The sequence below is a fragment of the Pongo abelii genome, chromosome 19 (genome assembly GCF_028885655.2).
Source record: "Pongo abelii isolate AG06213 chromosome 19, NHGRI_mPonAbe1-v2.0_pri, whole genome shotgun sequence".
In the NCBI taxonomy this organism is placed as follows: Eukaryota; Metazoa; Chordata; class Mammalia; order Primates; family Hominidae; genus Pongo; species Pongo abelii.
Genome location: NC_072004.2, coordinates 78,393,844 through 78,411,098, shown reverse-complemented (window position 1 = coordinate 78,411,098; position 17,255 = coordinate 78,393,844). Strand labels below are relative to the sequence as shown.

The window sequence follows — 17,255 nt, the reverse complement described above, 5'->3', positions numbered from 1 at the left end:
AAAGAGTTGAGATTTTGACCCATACGAGACTGACCAATGTGGGGCAGGGAGATGAAGACTTACTTCCATCAGTGGCCAATGATTCAATCAGTCATGCTTACATATGAAATGTCACAGAAGATTGTGGACAGTGTGTAAACAACGTATAATTTGCTACATGTCTTTGTGCCAGGAGGGTGATGTATCCTGACTCCACAGGGAGAAGACACCAGAAGCTTCACATTTAGGAGTCTCCCGGCCTTATGTGTCTCTTTCTGGATGATGCTGATTTGTATCCTTCATGACACAATTAAGCCATAATCAAACCCATAGTGCTTTCCTGTTCTATCAGTTGCTCTAATGAATTATCAAACATGAGGGAGTAGCAAGAATCCCTAAATTTTAGCTAGTTGCTCAAAAATGAGGGTGCCTCTGAAATCCCCTAAGTTTGCAGCTAGTGTTTGAAGAGTAGTCTTCTGGAGGACTGTGCCCTTAACTTGTGAAGTCTGGCCTAATTCAAGGTAGTCAGTATCAGAAATCATTGTAGGGAATGCCCTACAATGAACCAGGAGATACAGTCAACAACAATAAGAGGTTGTAGCTAATATAGTCAGATGACATGAGATACAAAGCTAGAGACTTTCAGGGAAGAAAGGAGGAGAATAATCTGAAAGCTGCAAATGGGGAGTAATAGGTCTAGTGGTCTGAGAGTTATGTTGACAGCAATGCAGAAAAGGAGAAAAGAGGAAGAATTACAGGAACATATCTTTGAGAAGGCTTTGGGAACGCAGCTAGTTGGAAAAGGAAATGAGGATATGAGGGTACGATGTAACAGAAAAGGTGGCAAATGAGAAAGTCCCAGTGAGGTCAAAGAATTAAGATTCTTGGGTACTAGAAGTAAGCCAGAAAAATAGGAGGTGGTAGGTGGAGAGTAAAATGTCAGAAACTGATAAAGAAATCAGACTCTCTGGGAGTGAGTCCTAGGCATCTATAGTTTTTCAAAGCTCCCCAGTTAATGCAGATGCCCTGAGGGTTTAAAAGCATCTGCACAGGATATGCCACAGAGTTGAACGGCTAAGATAAATCAATGGAGGAGAGGAAGTCAGGAAGCCAGAGTATTGCATGTTAAGTATTCTTTACCCAAAACGCTTTGGGCCAGAAGTGTCTCAGATTTCAAATTTTTTTCAGATTTTAGAATATATGTACCACTGAGCATCCCAAATCTGAAAACCTGAAATCTTCCATGAACATTTCCTTTGAGTTGTCATGTCAGCACTCAAAAAGTTTCTAATTTTAGAGCATTTCAGATTTTGGATTTTCAGATTACAGATAACCTATATGAAAAGCATCGGTAGGGATCCTGAAATCACCAATAACTACATGACTGGAGTAGTGGGAGAGAGCCCAGAAGAAGTCTAGATGTAGCAATAAGAAACAAACAGAACATCTCTGTTCCCAATAGGAGGAACCACCACTAAAGAACTCTTCAGGGGAAGGAGTGCCCTCAGGAGGAGAGCTCAGTTTCAGGTACAGTAAAGGAAATCATGGTATTGTTTAGAGAAGAGGTTAAAAAGAGTTTTACAGATGACTGACAATAAACTCCAAAAGGCACAGAGGAAAGGTTTCAAAGTCATACAGTGGTGAAAACTGGGGTCAGACAAGAGAGATGAAGGAAAGAGAAGGTCCAAGCCAAACTAGTGGAGGAGAATAAGGCCAGGAAATCTCAGAAAGCAAGCTGCCATTCACTCATTCATTTATTTATTTATTTATTTGAGACAGGGTCTCACTCTGTTGCCCATGCTGGAGTTGCAGTGGTGCCAACACGACTCACTGCAGCCTAGACCCTCCCAGGCTCAAGCTATCCTCCTGCCTCAGCCTCCCATGTAGTTGGGACCACAGGCATGTGCCACCACACCCAGCTAATTTTTTAAATTTTTTGTGGATACAAAGTCTCACTTTGTTGCCCAGACTGGTCCAAACTCCTGGTCTCAAGCAATCCTCCCGCCTCAGCCTCCCAATACTAGGATTACTAAAGGCATGAGCCACCGTGCCCTGCCTCGCCACATTTCTTAAAAGTACAGAAAAGCAAGAGAAGAGAAAGCTCTGTAAATTTAAAAAACGCTTTCCTAAACCCAGCCACATTCTAAAATATTTTTAAAATTTATTTCAAATAAAAATGAGTCACAGAAAAGTATCAAGGTTAATCTCATACAAAGTTGCTAGTATAAGAAATGAGAGAATAGGAGTAGAACATCCCTACAGACAATGAAGGCATGCCAGAAAGACATTCCCATATAACAGACCAAAACTGTTAAGATGCTATTGCAAAATAAGATAAAAGATCTTTACTTTAAAAAATAAGACCAAAAAAAAGAGAAAAAACTGGGGTCAGAAAGGCAGAAACACAGAACTATAAAGACAGGAATTACTGGCAGCACTGGGTTTCTCATGATATAAAAGGGATAAAGTATACCATGAGATTAAACCTGAAAATCTCAGGGCATATAAGAATGGTAAAACTGCATGCATAGAAGACACTTATAAAGAAAGGAGAATCAGACTTTTCATCTGCACAAAAGGCTTGAAGACAGTGGTATAATGTGTATATGCTGCATTAAAAAAAGGATTATGATCCATGAATACTATGTCTGGTCAAGATACCTTTCACTAATCAAGATAAAAGATATCTTCATTCAAGTAAGGATTAGGAAATTATGCCACATACATTCTGGGGAAATTATTCCAAAATTTTATCAAATGCTTTGCTGGCATCTATTGAAATCAACATGGGGCTCTTTTTTCCAGTCTCCACCACTGCCAGAGTTGCAGCCAGCAGTACAGATATGGCCAAATCCAAGAACAATATCACAGAAGACCAGTCCTGAAAATGGCACAGAAATGGCTTCAAGACATTCAGATTTTAAGGAATGCATAATTCTGCCAAAAAGCACAACAAAAAAGTCCTCAAAAAGATTCAGGCCAACATTTCCAAGGCAATGAGCACCTATACAGAGGCCAACAAGGTGCTCCTCAAGCCCAAAGCAATCAAATTGGTACTCTTAAAAGGTACCAGCGCTAAACTGGATATCACCCACACCATCCATCCCAGTCTCTTTCCCAGCTGTCCATACTGTCAACATACTAAGCTTCAGCAACCAATGGCCAGAAATGAGGTCAAGGCCAAGGCACAGGACCCATAGAGTCCCCTCTAAAGACCCCAGAATAAAGACTTTTGTCTATCAACGTTTAAGACCAAAGAACTGTATAAAACTTTGACTGCTGTCCACATGGGCAGGCATCTCCCTATGCCACTTTGTATAAATACAATACGAAGCCCCTAACTCTCCCCAAAAAAAGAGAAATAATCATGTAGTTTTTATCTCAGAATGTGTTAATATTATACAATATTTTAATATTTTAATGCCCTTGCCTTCCTGGAATAAACTCTACTTGATCATAATGTATTACCTTTTAAATACGCAGCTAGATTTATTTTGCTAATACTTTATTTCAAATGTTTGCTTCTCTAGTCATAAGAGTGAACTAATGTTTATAATAGCAAAAAAAGGAAACAATCTTAACGTCCATCAGTTGGGAAATAACATAATAAATTATGGTACAGTGTACTATAAAATATTATTCAGCTTTTTAAAATTAATTAGAGTTCTATTTACTGAACTGAAGTGATAGCCATGATATATTGTTAAATGAATAATGCATGTTACTAAGCAATAAATAATATGATCCTTATTTAATTAGAAAAACAAGGAGCCTGTATATTTATGTGTATATGCTTATCTATTTTTGAGCAAAGAGAAACACACTGAAAAAATACTCCTCATCAAAGTGTTGGTTAACGTTAGCTACTCCAAGGAATATAACTAGAAAAGGGAGAAACCCGAGGGGAGAGGAAAATATTAACTTTTTCTTTATTGACTCCTAGAGTTTGTTTATTTTAGTGGTTGCAAGCAGATGTATTACTTTTGTAATTAAAAAAAATAGGTAGACTGTTAGGGGATAGGGGAGAATATTACTTTTGTAATTAAAAAAAAATAGGTAGAATGTTAGGGGATAGGGGAGAAATACCCCAGCTGCCCATTATAAGTAATGACAATTAACATTTGTTGACAACCAATAAATGCCTACCTTTAACATATCCAAAGACAAAAACAGAATTAAATTATCTAAAGCAAGGAGAAGACTCATTATATGAAGTTATTTTAAAATTCAAAACAATCCAATCTGGAACCAAATTTGCATAAAAGTAGTCTTTCCCAAGTGCATTAAGTGAAATGTCTTCAGGATGAACTATTCTTTAGTTTATAACTAGCACAAACTTATCAGTTTATAAAGATCAGGAAAACTAAAGATGAAACTAAGAGAAAATGAGTCAAGTTCATTTAAAGAAAAAGATTCAATAATTATACTAAAGATACACAGATAAGCAGAAATTGACAAAATGCTAGAAATAACTGAAGCTTAGGGAAAAACGGGATTGCTATATGTAAAAAATGTTTATTTAGAAACAGAATGCTTGTTCCTTGGGGCTGCAAAGAAATAGCACTCGAACATAAATTTAATTCTCTCAGCAAGGCCATTTTTACTTTCTGCAGAAAGGGTACACTCGCCAACAGTTTTGCCACGAGAGTACATGGAACAAAGGAGACAGGGTCATTTATAACCTGACGCGTCCACCTCACTGCTGTGTCTGGTTTCCGTCGGCTGGAACGGGACCTCACATTCTGCATTTGTCATGATTGGCTAGTAACTTAGAACTTTTTAAAAGAGGCAAAGGCAGAGGAGAACAAAGGAAGGAGGAAGTAACTTGTGGAATGCTAAGAAAGGTAAAAATACTTCCAAATAAGGAAGAGGAACAAGCTATGACCTAATGCTTGCTTGGACCAGTATAAGCATGCCAGGGCAAATATTTAGGCTAAATTGTGAGAGCTAAGAATATAAAGTACATTGATTTTTTTATTACAGCTAGTGGATATTTAAGAATGTTAGCACAGATCTTTGAATAAATTTTGCTTCTAAGAGAAGTCACTATTTATTCCTAATTAGACAGGGAGGAAAGTTTCTTTGAAGAGGAATCTCTACTTTATTTTTTACAAGATTCTAAATAGTTAGCTGATTATACTACAGAAAAAGGGACAAAATTTTCCAATATATTATTTTACACTGTAAATAGATAAGTCCCTTTTTTATTAAGTAGGTAGATATCAAAAAAAAAAAAAAAACAGACAAACCCTCCAAGCAGTCCACCTTGACTGACTGTCACATACAATGTTTTAAAAAAGAAAGATTATGAAAAGCTGTCAACCTGAGGCACTGGCTGCAGGCAGGGGTGTAAGGAGCAAAGTTGAAGTTATTATTCACAAAAAAAGATATTTGTAGAAGTTAAAACTGCTTACATAATCAAACTGAAAAAAAGTTGTCAAGGGGCTCATCGCAAGACACACTCTGATTTGAGATTTTACAGAAAGGATTAAAATTAATTTTTATCAAGTTCACAGTGCTCAAAAGAAATAGTCCAAAAAAATGCATAAAAAGAGTAGGCCCAGCAGTATCTGAGTTTTTCGGTTTACAGTTATTCAAAAACTCTCTCAGCTTTTATCAAATACTTCACAAAAGAAAATTTAAGGATATGAATAAAATAAATCAGTATCCAAACTACCATGGGTTTCTAAAATGCCTTGCAAGGCTGAAAAGGAAATCAAGATAACAAAGAAAAGCTGGAGTGACAATGCCAGTAAAAAGTTGGGAAGAGCTGGCATATATCAAAAAAGAAAAATTTAGGATACTTTCCACAGGCTAATAAAAATTACCATTTATTAAGTACTAGACATTGTCCTAAGGATTTTCACCAAGATTTTTTTCATTTCATCATCATAAAAACCCTGTGAGATAGATTTTTGGCCCCTCATACAATTAGTGACAGAGCAGTAATTCAAACCCATTTTTATGATTCAAAACTCATAAAGTCATATTCTTTCCAATATATATTGGTCACATCATTGGAATTTCTAAACTTCTTACAACTGAGCAACAGTACTATCATCCTATAATATAGGAATGTCAAATAACAGCTTTCAAACAAAGTCTCTCTGTCTCTATATTAAAAAAAAAATTTTTTTTTTTAAAAAGCCTGAAAACGGAAAAGCTGATTCTCTGATCCTGAAGCAGAATATGGGTGTATGTGGTTGGATGGTTATTTATGTGGTTTAATAAGTCTTCATTCCATAGGCCCACTAAAGCTATTTACATTCATTCACACTAATTCACAATCCCAGGGTGCCCTAGAGGATTCCATGGAATTTAAACAGAAATAGAATTACAGAGTACAACAAATACGTATCAAGTTTCTATAACCTATAACCTAACTAGCTGTGCCTTACCAAATTTCCGCAACCAGAACTAGAAACTGTGGGATTCCTCCACCCAATGAAAGATTAGGAATAAAGGGCTAACAAGTGACTACCTTCATTTAGGCAGACAAAATTTCCTGAGATCTGAGATTTGAAGCAGATTCTCCAAGCATAAAATGACTAAATCACAGTCTCTATATACCCACTTTCATTTCCAAGTTCAATAACTATAATCTACTTATAAGGCTGGATTAGCCAGGGGATTTCCATGGCAGTAAAAAACTGGGGCCATATTTCTTAATGTTGTCAATCTTTATAATCAGCTACGTCATCATATGATAATGCTAGCATGGTATTACAGACAAGGAAATAAGAATGGCTACCTGGTCCAAAGATCATCCATTTGGAATAACAAAAGTTTTCCACTATTATTGCTTACGTACTTTTCTTTATGAATTTTATGTCTGTAACATTGGCTGATATCTATGAAAAGGAATATATCAATCACTGCCTTTTCATAATACTTTGCCACATAAAGAAAACAGTAAAATCTATCAACATTGGCTTAATGAACTTTAAGGAAGTGGCAAATATTAATAGTATGCTACATATTTTTTTGAACTATATTTTTCCCAGGGGTAGAAAAAATATGTAAGACAGGATTCTGAATTACAATTTTAGCTTTTAAGGAAGAATATGAAATTTCCATCCCCAAGTCAAAGACAATAGTAGTTAAATTAACAACTTACACATAGTAGTCAATAAATATTTAAATGAATGAATATGTTAATACACTCCATAAAAATAACCCAGTTTTTCCAACATAACTAATCCAACTCAACTCTTAAACTTTACACACAAGGTGTCTGCCTAACAAACTAATATACAAAATCAAGGTTTTTTAAAAATATAACAATGATCTTTTATTGCAAAAAATGTATATGAGAAACTGAGATGGGAGCAAAGAAAAACATTCTACTACATGCTGTTCTCCAAACTCCTCTCCACCTGGGATACTTCTTTTAAAGAAAAAAAAAAGGAATAGAATCTTGAAACACACTTTGTGAGAGTCTTATTCAGTGTTAGATATAATAAGGGTGTCATCAGAGAGGTACAACAGGGGCCTGTGAGAAAATCACTACAAAAGCAAAGTGGCCAATCTTCTCAGTAAATAGAAGGAATTATGCCCTGCTAAGCCCTTCAAAAAGGTAGCTGGTATATCTCCAACTCATGATATTCAATGAACACTTAAAGGGCACAGGCTGTGTAATAGACCAAGGACTGACAAACTTATTCTCTAAAGAGCTAGCTAGTAAATATTTAGGCTTTGCAGGCCGTATGGTCTCGATAGCAACTAGTAGTCAACTCTGCTGCTGTACCCAATACCCAATATGTAAATAAGTGAGTATGGCTAAGTTCCAATAGAACTTTCTTTATGGACAATGAAATTTGAATCTCCTTTAATTTTCATATGTCATGAAGTATTATTCCTCCTTTGATATCTTTTCAACCGCTTAAAATTGTAAAAACCATTCTTAGTTTGCAGGTCATCCAAAAACAGACAACGGGCTGGATTTGGTCTATGGGCTATAGTTTGGCAACTCTTCCATTGTACAAAGAAAATCATTTGGCTAAAGTTCACACAGAGAATCTTCTCCATCTTCCTCTTGCCACCAGCAAACATAAAAAAGAACAAAATCTGGTTTATCTTTAGGGTTAGTTTTAGTTATAGTCCAGGACTTACTCTGAGTAATATTTTAGATGGTGTGTATATTTCTCTAAACCTACCTCCTGGTGCCTAAAATTTCCTCTAATTCCACAATAAGAGATGAGGTTTCAAAGGCATAACTGAGATAACTGTCAACAATCCTCACTCAATAAGTAGATAATAAGCACCTACTATGTACTAACTATACTGATGCTGAAAAGATGAAAAGTCATAGTGCCTGCTTAAAAGCATTACACATTAGTGATGAGCCAGTCATATTAAATATTTAAAATATGCTACGGCCGGGTACGGTGGCTCACGTCTGTAATTCCAGCACTCTGGGAGGCTGAGACGGGCCGATCATTTGAGGTCAGAAGTTCGAGACCAGGCTGGCCAACATGGCAAAACCCCATCTCTGCTAAAAACATAACAAAATTAGCTGGGCATGGTGGCACATGCCTGTGAACCCAGCTACTCAGGAGGCTGAGGCAGGAGAATCACTTGAACCCGGGAGACAGAAGTTGCAGTGAGTCAAGATGGCGCCATTACACTCTAGCCTAGGCAACAGAGTGAGACGCCGTCTAAAAAAAAAAAAAAAAAAGTGGTGGCAACTACTATATACACCAAGTGCAAGGGGAGAATAGATAGAGAACATCGTGCCCAAGCCCACCTGGGGGAGTAAGCAAAACTTTCTTCACTCAGAAGACACTGGGCTAAGGCATGATGGCTGTGAAGCAGTTTTCCCAGAGAACAAAGGAGAGGGCAGGAGTAGTCCATGAAAAAAAGAACTTCATAAAGAAGGCATGAAAAGGTAAGAGAATACTACATACTGAAGGAACCACACACAGTTTACTATCACTAAAGCACTTTGAAGACAGAAGTGGCAGGCAATGAGTCTAAAGAGGAGGCAGGGACCAGATCATTAAGGACCTTAAATGGTTTGCTAAGGAGTTTCCACTTTATCCATTCAGTGATGAGGAGCCAGTGAAAGATTCTGAAGAAAAAAGTGACATGATCAAATGACTATCTAGAAAGATCACTCTGGAAGCAACGCAATGGAAGAAAGGTAGGCAAAGTTGACAAAAACACTAAAGATGTTTCCTCAGCAATTGGATTTTTAAAAAAACACACCAACAATATCATTTCTATAATGCAACTACTCAGTTTAAATGAGTGACATGAGACTCTTAAGTTCTGATAAACAAAGAAAGGAGTTTAAGATGCACTATAAAACATGTAGTGAATAAAGACAGAAATTGATATTATGGGGAAGAAAAGGCATAATAGAACACCAACACAATTATTTTGCCTCTTAAACTTAGTAATGTTTACCTTCAACTATTCAAGAGCAAACAGAGACTGAACATAGCAAGATATTTCATGTGTGGCCCACAACAAAAAAACAACTTATATGACACATCCACAAACACAGCTTTCACATGATTTATAAAGATTTTTTAAAATAAATTGACCTAATAAATTTGTTTCCAGAAAAAATTATGGTATTATAGTTACTTTGACCCTTCTAGAAAAAAAAGCTCCCAGAAAGTTTTTTCACTAATTGCATAACCTGCTCTAGCCTTCTAAAACTCAGACCCAAAGTTCTTGTTCTCCATCTAATATTACCTTGAATCTTACATATGCAAAGTAAAATGTCCTCTGAAACAGCGGTCCCCAACCTTTTTGGCAACAGGGACCAGTTTTTCCAGACAATTTTTCCAAGGGGTGGGGGGGCAGAGATGGTTTGGGGATGAAACTGTTCCACCTCAGATCATCAGGCATTAGATTCTCATAAGGGGTGGACAACCTGGATCCCTCTCATGAGCAGTTCACAATAGGGTTCAAGTTCCTATGAGAATCTGTCAGCTGCTGATCTGACAGGAGGAGGTGCTCAGGCAATAATGCTGGCTGGCCAGCCACTCACCTCCTGCTGTGCACCCTGGTTCCAAACAGGCCATGATGGCCCAGGGGTTAGAGACCCCTGCTCTAAAAGAAAGAAAACTGGCTGGGCACAGTTGGCTCACACCTGTAATCCCAGCACTTTGGGAGGCCAAGGCAGGTGGATCACTTGAGTCCAGGAGTTTGAGATGAGCCTGGACAACAGAGTGAAACACTGTCTCTACAAAAAGTACAAAAATTAGGTGGATATGGTGGCACATGCCTTAGTCTCAGCTACTCAGCAGGCTGAGGTGAGAGGATCGCCTGAGCCCAGGAGACATAGGCTGCAATAAGCTAAGATCACACCACTGCACTCTACCCTGGGAGACATAGTGAGATCCTGTCTTGAAAAGAGAAAAGAAAGGGAAAGCGAAGGGCAGAAGGAGACTGCTAAGTGGGAAAACATAGCTCTAGTCTTTAAGCTCTTCTTTAACCTATTTCTCTCCATGGCCTTTTCAAGAAACTCGTCAGGGATATACACTCTGCATCACCATACACACATCTCCTTAACTCATTTTTTTTAATCTAAAACAGTCTTCATCTAATGCAAGTTACTACAAAAGACGCTATTCAAAGAAACCAAGCGGTATTCTCATGGTATTACAACGAAGTCTAAACTATTTATTTGTATAGTATATTTACAGAGTGCCTTTCCCTCAAAATAATCACAGCATTTGATGACTACAGGCACATTAAGCAAATATAACAATGCTGAGTCTCAAGTCATTCAGAAAGAAAAAAAAAGTCCAAATAATTGAACTAGCTTCCAAACTATTTTATATTTGGTGCCTTGATCAGACTAGTACTAGAAGAGTAAACAGCCCTCTGCAACAGCTTGTTCTAGCTCCTTGAATTAAAATCTGCATATTGTACTGTCAGCAAAAATATCCCAGCTAACATTGGTGATTCTGGGTAAGTTCAATCCAACAATATTCAACTAGTGTGCCCAATCAGAGTGTCTCAGATCTCATTTTAATTCTACTGTAAAAGGAAGAAATATGACAAGGAGAGGATTTTCATGCATTTCTTTTATGCACATTTGTTCTACCATATATTCAATCAGTACCAACCACCCTAATAGTCCCCTTTGAAACGACTGGATTAGTATACGCCTTTCTAGGGTCTCCTTCCCTCTCCATTCAAAATAATTCATACAGAGTCATTTAAGAAATACTCAAAAAGCAAAGGCAGTTACGGGGGAAAGAAGAAAAAACAGAGCTAGCATGGGACAGTCAAGAACCCATGATGCAAGAGGGAAATAATGTATTAATGTTTAACAATGTTAGTAAAATCCTAATTTGCAAACCAAATTAAGTTTTACAAGTGAAGTATGCTAAAATGAACTACCAACCAGTAACCAATACAAATACAAAGCACAGTCTGAGTGTATGACAATTTATTAAATATATTAAATTATGTAAGCATATATCCTGAATAAGTTTTAGCCATAAGCAGTAGACTATATTGAATTCCCATATCAACAAATGTATATAAAAAAGGAAATGTTTGGTTACATGAGATACGCAATTCGCAGCACAATAAGGAAAGGTTTCTGTTGAAAAAGAATGGCAGAAGCAATTTGGCTAAGAGAAGAAAATAACTATTATAATTGTGAAAGATAATGTTCCATTTCTTAAACTGGGTAAAAGGCATGTAAGTGTTGGCTGCATTGTGAAGTCTTTATATTTTACACATTTTTATAAATACTTTGTCATATGTGGTCAATATCTTATAAAACAATGTTTAAGTGTGAGAAAAATCTGAACAAACATTTGTTGACATCAGAGGTAAAATGTACATAGGCATCTAATCCATTTGTGCTAATTATGGTACTTTTTAATATAAATGAAAAAGAGATCATAAAAATATGAGTAGGAAGAAAAATATTGTAATTTATCCTTAATTTCCCTACAGAAAATAAGCAGTAAAGGTTTATTGGTGCTCTTAAAAAGGCTGTGTGTGTGTGAGTGTGAGTGTGGGTATTAATGTGTATTTATATACACACTATCTATACACACACACACTATATTAAACTACTTGAAATTAACTTTTTACCTCTGAAGTTCCCTTAAAACCAACCACCATCACAAATATTTCCTTAACCACATAAAAAGTACTAATACTCCTCTATGCATAATCCCAGAAATAAGTTAAAAAACAAATTCCTAAAGAGAAATGTTCACACTGCAAATAACGGTATCTTTTGTATATATGCAGACTTAACATCTATGTGAGTTGTCCAGGTTTATCCACATCTATAGTACTTGCTTTATGATGCGTACATGCATTTTAATTATGCCTTGTCAATACTACCTTGAGTGAGAGGACAATATAGCATATTGATGAGGAGCACAGGTTCTGGAGCTAGCATTCCTAAATGGAAACTTAGCTCTTCTACTTCTCAGCTATATAGTACTGGGCAAGTTATTTAACCTCTCTGTGTTTCACATTCTCATCTGTTAAACAGAAATAACAGTACATACCTCATAGGGTGGTGGAACTGATTAAAACAATGTACAACGGGACTGGCAAAGAATAGGTGCTACATAAATGTGAGCTGTTACTACTAGTACAGCTGGCCCTTGAACAACATGGGCTTAAACTGTGCTGGTCTACTCCTATGCAGATTTTTTTCAAGCAATACAGTATTCATGGGATGCAAAAACCGAGTACACCGAGGGCCGACTTTTCCCTATACATGGTTCCATACACCAACTGCCGGATTTGAGCATGCAAGGATCTTGGTATATGTGGGGGTCCTGGAACCAATCCCCTGCATACAGTAAGAGAACAATGTAGTAGTAATTGTATTGCACCCTCTTCCTGAACGTACCAAAAACATTCTTAAGCAATCTGAATTCCTGACTAACATCAAATGCTACCTATATTTAAAATAGACGTCAAATCTGAGGCCTGATTAACAGTAAGTTTAAAGCCCTTCAACTCTGAAGAAAATAGGTGATTCACAGATCTACATAACTACTCTATCAAGAACAATCTGAGAGGACTGGTTTCCCCAGCGCAACTATCAATTTCTTCCCTTACACAAGGGGGCAGTGATAACAAGAAAAGAATCGGGCTCTGTAACACCTCTTCCTACAGACAGTAGGGGGTGGCAGTAATATGGCTTACAGTCAGAACAAAACAGGAAGACCCAACAGAATTCTCTTTATTCTCCTCTGGCCCTTTCCTCTGTTCTTCAGCCCCAACAGCTTCTCAAGGTAAGGGACGTACCTACAGAAAAGACTAAAACCCAAAATCAATCACCAAGGAAAATCTATTTTTGTCTTTGAAGCAAATGATCCCTCAGTGGCTGAATTTGGATCTAAGGGAAAGCCAATCAGTAAGAATTTTCAGATTATCTGGCAAATTACTATAATAAGAACAGCATTCACACATGTAATTTAATTTCTTTACAAGAATTATAACATAAAACATTAAAATCTCATCAATAATTAAGTACATTCTAATGAACACATTTCCATATTTCTGCTTTTGTTATATAGTATATTCACACTCATTGTATGTATACATATAAGTTAGATTAAATAGATCATGGAGTTGTCTTTTGTTACTTCTGAAATTCCAGCTATGTTCTGACAATCCTCTCGAAACAGATGTTCTTAAATGGAAGTCACAATGTTTTGCAGCATGTGGGTAATTTCTTATGTATGTATAATATACATGCACATATATCTATATAGGGACATAAATAAATATCTAGATACACAGGGGAGCAGGACAGAGGGAGAAAGAGAATGTTTAACGTTTTATTTCGTGCTCACATCCCTAAGAGGATCTACCTGGGAAATGCTGCAAGAAGCACTCCACTGACAGTATCCATGTTGTTGCTTTTTATGCCAATTTACTGTATTCTTTTTTTTTTATTTCACCATACCAACACCAAGAACATACAAGAATATTTTAGTACTGCCGTTCTCCATAATTAACCATTGTGATAGATACTGGCTCCAACCCCTCAAAATGCCTGAAAATCTATCCCTTTTGTTCACCATACTGTTTTGCTTTCCTCATTACAGACATTTTCACCTGTGTAAAAATCAGGAAAAGGGCACATACGAAAAATACTTCCCTTTGCCTAATGATCTTTAACTCATAATTATGGTCAAGACGTTCGGGGTTTTGTTTGTGTCTTTTCCTGGAGAGGAGCAGAGAAGAGAGTGAAAGACACCCGAAACACCAAATCTTCTTCCTAATGTTAATTATCATTGTTTATGTTTTGTGAAGACCATTCTAAACATTCCACACCTGGAATTGAAGACTGGATACAATTGTACCAGTGCTCTATACGCTGATGACAAAACCTGGAATTATTTTAGACCTATTTTTTCTTTCCCATCTCACAGCCAGACACAATTTGCTTCTTTTCTTTCACGTGGTTACTTTCTCTACCTCAAAAAAAATAGCTTATCATAGCTCCTCCCGATTTCCTATGGCAAAATACCTAGCAAGGAGCCTTATTAATCTTTTATTATGCTACACCTCCTTTCCCAGAGGAATTATTAATATCGCTAATAACACTTCGACCATGAATTTCAACGCCACACAGGCCAGCCCATCCTGTGCTTTACCTGGCACATTTCACAACTACTTTTATGCTGCATTCTTGGGGGCACATTTTGCAACTCGTTCTGCACCACATTCCCTGCCACGTTTAGCAATCCGCCTCGTATCTTATTCTTGATCCCCGTCATCCAGAGACGCTCTAGGTACCAAATTCCATGACATCTTCGGTGACAGCCAAGTGGCGACCCCACACGCCTCTGAAGCCCGCCTTGGTGTCATATTCGGAGCCAGCCTTCCCCACGCCTTGGACACCGAGGCACTTCGCTGCCCATTTCGCCGTCTCCCCGCTCGCCCCCGCCCCTCTCCCCAGAGCCAAGGCTGTAGAGGCGAACGACCCTGTCACTGAAGCGACCTTTCCTCGCCCTGCTCCCCGGGCCCCTTACCTGCCGCTCTGAGGGGCTCTCTGCACCTCCGGGTCAAGCCCCAGTCCCCGGGGTCTCCTGTGAGGACCGCGCCGCCCGCCGGCGCCGCCCGCGATTCCCGGAGCACCTCGCAGTCCTCCGACGCCCCGCGGCGGTTCTGCACCCCGGAACGGCGCGGCGGGGCCTCGCAGCCGGCGAGCGCAGCCCGCGGCGATGCTCCTGTCAGCGGCGGCTCGGGGGTCAGCTCTCGCCCCTCGGCTCGGCTTGGCGGCGGCGGGCGCCTCGCTCCGCCTAGCGCGCGGCACAGCCGGGAGGTGAGCGCGAGGGGGATGGGAATGGGGGCGGGGCCGCCCGAAGGAGGCGCGGAGGGCGGCGGCGGCGGGAGGGCAGCGCCAGCGGCCCTGGGCCGGGCGCTCGGAGCGCTCGCAGCTTCCCCTGCCGGGCGGGCGGCTCGCGCGAGGCGGCTGTGCCAGCGGGCCGCGCCGGAGCAGCGCGCCCAGCAACCCGCGCCCGGCCGGCCGCTCGCTAGCGCCGCCGCCGCGCTGTGGGCGTCGCACCCTCCGAGGCCGCCCGCAGCCCCGCCCCCTCCGGGCCGTGGTGGGGAGGGGCGCGAGCGCGGAGGGAGCGCGCGTGCGTGGGGGCGCGTGCGTGGTGGAGCGCGCGCGCCCCCGCTCCTTCCACAGTTTGGGGGTGGGGAACGGCTGGAAGAGGGAGTGGGGACGCAGCCCTCGTCCGTGCGGAGAGACGGGGCCCTGGCTCTGGCGCTCTGGGATGTCCTGGCATTTCTCGTATCCCCGGGGGGCTCGGACTTGTGGGTGGCATTTGGAGGGGCAGCAGGGAGGAAGCTCGGTAACTGACAAGGCCCTACATAGTTGGGCTCCGCCCTCAGGGGTGATGTCACTCTCGAGGTGGCTGCTGCTGTCACGTGCGCCCATTTCAGGGCCTGTCCTCCTGCTTTGATGACCGGAACGCTCCCCTAGATCTCCCCCACTTCGGTCACTTCGGGCACATATGACTCTCAGAGTCCTCGAAGCCTACAAGTGTCAGTTATTCTTTCCCGGATTCTCAGTGGTAGTTTGTAGACGGCTTCAAAAGGCCACGGTTGGCTGTGGGGAGAATCAGAATGAGAAAGAAAAACAAAACAACAGTGGGGTTGGTGGGGAGACCGAGACTGTTATTTAGAATAATGGCTGAAAATTCACCAACCAGAGGTTGCGAACCTGAGGTAAAGTCGTGGCGCTGCTTCTGTCACTGCCAGGTTGGCTAAGAAGTAGCGTGGTTTTAAGGGCTGGTCGGCAAGGGCGGGAACGCCACCACATTAATACCTCTTCGAACGATGTTAGGTCGTATTTCACCCTCCACCTAGATCTTCTACCCCTCTACTCTTTTCCTCCTATCATAAAACAGCAAGTCGGCTGTGGAAGATATTAGGACATAAACATCTTCGCGTGCTGCAAGATGATGCGAAGCAATCACCGTTACCAACTCTGCCCGGCTCGCCTTCCCTTCCATAAACTGAGATGACCTTTCGTGGTCATCCAACTTCTTAATCAGATGCCGTGATCGGAAATAGATGCGCCAAATTACATCAATCAAGGAAGCTCTGTCTGTGGCGCTTCCAAGGTAGAGAGGTTTGTTTGATAACAGCACTTTAATCTACCTCATCCTGTAGCACTTCATCCAGGAGTTTCTTCGATTTTCAAAAATTAGTATTAATTTCAGAACAATACAAGAAACTGGATATGAACATGTCCATCCAACAGTTCTTCTTTACAGTGAATGCTTGCAAAGTCAGAGCTAGAGCAGCTTTGAATAATACAGCTAACATGGCAAGGTGAAGGGCTGACATACGGAATCTTTTGGTGTTAACTCCAGAAAGTTAGATTAATCTAACGAAAACCCATCTACCTATGGTATTAGAGGCAAGGTAGTGATTACTTACAGGGGAATTGATTGAGAGGGGACAGGAGAGAGCCTTCTGGTTTGCTGGAAATATTCAATATCTTAATGGTTACCCGGGTGTATACATATGCAAAAAGATCTGTGCGCTTCATGTCAGTTTTTTAAAATCACATACACACAAAGAAGCATTACAATGTCATCATCACTGGAGTCAGAAAACCTCAGTTTGAATCTCAGTGTCACCCAACACTTACCTGCTATGTGACCTTGAACAGGTCTCTGGACCTTCCTTTCTTCATCTAACGTGGGTGATATTAATACTTACCTCACAGATGGATGTAAAGATGAAACAAAATTTTGGAAAATACTTAGCACAAATCCTGTTACACAATAAGGACTCAGGAAACAGGA

The 17,255-nt window shown here is 40.0% G+C and overlaps 1 protein-coding gene across 6 annotated transcripts in view; it reads right to left on the bottom strand.

Moving 5' to 3' along the window:
- The window catches only part of TANC2 (tetratricopeptide repeat, ankyrin repeat and coiled-coil containing 2), a 486,030-nt gene extending 470,552 nt beyond the window's left edge, over window positions 1-15,478 (bottom strand). For 3 of the 6 annotated variants that reach the window (XM_054537237.2, XM_054537241.2, XM_024234406.3), the window contains exon 1: window positions 14,964-15,478. The gene's annotated coding sequence lies outside the window, so the exon portion shown is untranslated. The remainder of the gene's footprint in view (window positions 1-14,963) is intronic. The other 3 variants (XM_054537238.2, XM_054537239.2, XM_054537240.2) reach the window with 2 other exon arrangements.
- Between the last annotated feature and the right edge of the window lie 1,777 nt (window positions 15,479-17,255).